The 4,299-nt window shown below is 39.3% G+C and overlaps 1 pseudogene; it reads left to right on the top strand.

Moving 5' to 3' along the window:
• Window positions 1-3,161: 3,161 nt before the first annotated feature.
• LOC119517990 lies at window positions 3,162-3,677 on the top strand (annotated as a pseudogene).
• Window positions 3,678-4,299: the final 622 nt, after the last annotated feature.

The following is a 4,299-nucleotide window of genomic DNA, read 5'->3' as shown; positions in this document are numbered from 1 at the left end:
TCTGTGACTATTTTAAACTGTCCCTCATTTTTGAAGGGCAGTTCTAACAAATAAAGAATTTCAGGTAGGCAATTTTTCTCTTTCAGCACCTTAAATACATCATACCACTGCCTTCTCAACTAATTGTTTCTGATAAGAAATCAGCCCTTAGTCTTTTTGAGGATTCCTTGTATGTGACTAATTACTTTTCTTTTTTACTTTCAGAATTCCACGTTTATCTTTGGCATTTGACATTCTTATTAGTATGAGTCTCAGAGTAAGTCTCTTAGGATTAATGTTGTTTGGGGTACGCTGAGCTTCTTGGACATGTATAGTTATGTCTTTTTTAAAAGTAGGGAAGCTTTGGCCATTTTTCTTTAAATATTCTTTCTGCTCCCTTTCCCTTCTTTTCTCCTTCTGGAACACCCACAATGTGTATGTTTGTGTGCTTCATGCTGTCACTAAAATCCCTATGACCCTACTCAATTTTTTCTACTCTTTTCACTATCTGTTCTGACAGTATGATTCAGGTGTCTGGTCTTCTATTTCACTGATTCTTTCTTCTGTCTGTTCAAATCTGCTGTTGTATGCTCCTCTAGTTTGATAATGCAAAACATCAGAAATAGACTGGCTTTTATAAAAGGGGGTTTATTTGGTTACATAGTTACAGTCTTAAGGCCATAAAGTGTCCACGGTAACACACAGACAGTCAGGTACCTTCACTGGAGGATGGCCAATGGTGTCCAGAAAACCTCTGTTAGCTGGGAAGGCACGTTGCTGGTGTCTGCTTGTTCCCGGGTTGCATTTCAAAATGGCATTCTCCAAAATGTCTGCATCAGCTTCCAATGGCCGTCTTCAAAATGTCTCTCATCTGCAGCTCCTATTTCAGCTCCTGTGCATTCTCAAAATGTCCCTCTTGGCTGTAGCCAGCTTGCTCCTTCTGTCTGAGCTTATATGGTGCTCTAGTAAACTAATCAAGGCCCACACTGAATGGGCAGGGCCACACCTCCATGGAAATTATCAAGAGTTATCACCCACAGTTGGGTGGGGTACATCTCCATGGAAACAACCTAATCCAAACATTCCAACTTAACACTAATATATCTACCCCCACAAGTTTGCATCAAAGAACATGGCTTTTTCTGAGGGACATAATATATACAAACCAGTACATATGCCTTTAGTGTATTTTTAATTTCTTCTGTTGTGTCTTTTATCCCCATAATCTCTTTTATATATATATACTTTCAAAGTCCTTATGCTCACACATCATCTTCTGAAATATCCTTTATCTCTTTATACATATTTTCCTTCATCTCCTTGAATTGATTTAGGAGATTTGTTTGAGCGTCTTTGATTAGTTGTTCTATCTTCTGAGTCTCCTCTAAAATTTTAATTTGTTCCCTTGACTGAGCCATATCTTCCTGTTTCTTAGTCTGGCTTTTAATTTTTTGCTGATTTCTGGGCATCTGATTGTCTTGAGGAGTTAACCCTGGAGGTCTGTTTCTTCCTCTTGTCTAGGGTTTTATTGTTGATTGGCTTTGTGTTAAGGTTCTTCTTTACCACTTGAGTCAACTTATTCTAGACCTTTAGACTAGCCCATTTTTAACTGTTCAGATTTTCCCAGCTTTTGTGCAAGTGTTCCACCTCCAGGAGGATGCTTCCTATCCTCTGTTCCTTCTTAGGAATCTTGGTCTTTTCTGTTTCTTTCCATGCAGAACTTTTTCCCCAGCTCCTATGATTTGCTTAAATTCTCTCCTTCACTCAGTGTCCCATTTTCCTTCCACTTTTCAATTCTGGGACCCATACTGTCTTACAAAAGTTCACTTTAACTTTCCACCCTTTTCTCTTTTTCTGTGAGGCTTTTCTACCTCTGCTGGTTTCTTCCCCATTAACCTATCCCATCCTGGGAAGCCAGATGGGGTCAATCCCTGAAACATGGTTCACTTCAGAAAAGTCCATTTTGCATTTAGGTGGTCCAGCTAACAGAAACTGGATTGAGTGATGGCACAACAGTTATTGCCAGAAGTTTTACCATGGTCTCTGTTTCTTTGTTTTTTTTTGCCCCTGGGGGCCATTTTGTATGCAGCATTCCTCAGTGGCTTGTGTTCCACCCTGGGTCTCTGAGGACTTGGGTCCCTGTGCCTGAATATGCATGAGGTTCTAGCATATTTCTTTGAGTGGCTCTGTAGTTTCTATCCTTGGTTGGAGGGACTTTGGCCACTGCTTCTGATGGACTCCCAAGCTGTGCAGGACTGAGTGGGGGGGGGGGGGATGGACTGGCAGTCCAGGATGGAAATTTCCTACCTGGCATTTTTGTTTTTCGTTAATTGAGAATTTTTGGATTCCTTCTCAAGTCTCTACCATTCATTAGAATTCTTTGCATGTGAGATTTGTCCTTTTATTCACTAAATCTCTGGGGAGGCTTTTTCAGGGGATATCTTATGTCACCATTGTTGATGACATCACCTCCCCGGTCTTTTTTAATACAGCTGTCTTAATGAGCATTAAGTGTAATATCTCGTGATTTTGATTTGCATTTCTCTGATGGCCAATGACTTCTTGTTATATGTAGGCTTTTCATGTAATACTATATAAAATTGTAGAAAAATTTATAAGACACCTAAAATTGTTTTGTACTCCAAATTTCTATAGGAAGTCATGATACCAATATTTCAAAAACAGTATTTTGAAATGTGCAATATTTGGATAGACTTTTGCCTATGTAAAGTGCTATCTCACCTCTTAGGAAGAAGGATTATCAGATTTTTTATTTATATGGGCAATTTTGTCTTTCTACAGTCAAAGGCTTTTTTTCAGAAACTGAGTTTGAAAAATATGTTAAGTATGACATTGAAAAACCTAAGGTGCTAGCTGCCATTGTTTTTGACTCTGACTTCAAAAGCAGCAGTGACCCTCTGCCACTTCAGGTGAGAAAGGTGTATTTAGAGGTCTTACAATTGTACTTCCAGAGTCTAGGATTTTAATGAATTAATATCAGCCTAATTTTATAAATAATGAAAGTGTAACTTTCTCAAGATCATTCTATTATACAACAGAGTAAGAATATGAATCCAGATCTGAGTAACTTTAATACCTGTGCTCTTGACCATTACATTATGCTGATAAGGGCAGAATGGTACCTAACCACCCACAAGGACTTATATTCATAAAACAGAATCATGGGACTGGCTGCTCTGAAAAACTGTCTTTGCATTGTTCCTGGTCTGGCCCCCACTTGCTGCAGCCACCTCCACCATGCACTGCTGCCAGAGTCATTGGCAGTTTCATTGCCAAAGTCCCCAAAGTCTTGCTTTCTTTTTAACCTATTGCATTGGATCACACCAGTGTGCCCCACCAATTCAGACGTGGTTGTGGATACAAGTTCCAAAATCATGACCAAGGACTTAAAGGAGAAGAATAAAGTTATGGAGGAGGCAGAGAAGGGAAGAGACATACCTCCTAATGGGAACACTAATTTGGAAAACTGGGAAGAGGAGACTGACAAGAAGGTAGACTAAGAAGAGGAAGAAGGTGGGAAGGAGGAAGAGGAGGAGGAAAAAGAGGAGATGATGAAGAAGAGGATGAAGGTGAAGATGAGGAAGCTGAGGCAGGCAGCTCTGGACAAACCCACACCTGAAGATGATGAGGAAGATGATGTAGACACCAAGAAGCAGAACACCGATGAGGATGACTAGATAGCCAAAAAGGGAAAGCTAAACAACAACAAAAAAAGGTACCATGACCTCTTCACCCACCACTTCCCATCTCAGAATCTAAACGTGGCCACCTCTGAGTAGAGGCTTGCCCCCACATACCCCCACCATGGTGGGAATTGTTGCCCACATTTGACACATGCCCTCCACCACTCAACCAAAACCACCATGTGAATGTGCAACGGGGAGGAAAAAAGAATCCAAACTTCCAAGGCCCTGCTGTTTTTCTTAAAAGTACTTTAAAAAGGCAAATTTATTTGTATTTTTAATTTACATTTTATATTTTTGTACCTATTGTTAGGGGTCAGTCATTTTTAAATTATCTCAAATGACCAGTCAGCATTCAGAGCATTCTCTATCCTTCTTCTGACTTTACTTGTGGTGTGACTATGGTAATTATAAGCTCAAAGGAGAAAAGAAGCCTTGTTTTATAAAAAGCAAAGACAAAAAAAAAAAAAAAATACAATCTTATTCTGAACATTCCAGTAACTTTTTTGTTATGTACTTAGCTGTATGTACTTAACTGTACTATAAGTAGCTGGTTTGTAGGAGATGGTTAAAAAGGCCAAAGATAAAAGGTTTCTTTTTTCCTTTTTTTTTTTTT

This window comes from Choloepus didactylus, chromosome 21 (genome assembly GCF_015220235.1).
Source record: "Choloepus didactylus isolate mChoDid1 chromosome 21, mChoDid1.pri, whole genome shotgun sequence".
Lineage (NCBI taxonomy): Eukaryota > Metazoa > Chordata > Mammalia > Pilosa > Megalonychidae > Choloepus > Choloepus didactylus.
Note: the sequence above shows the minus strand (reverse complement) of the source record. Positions and strands in the feature narration are given on the sequence as shown.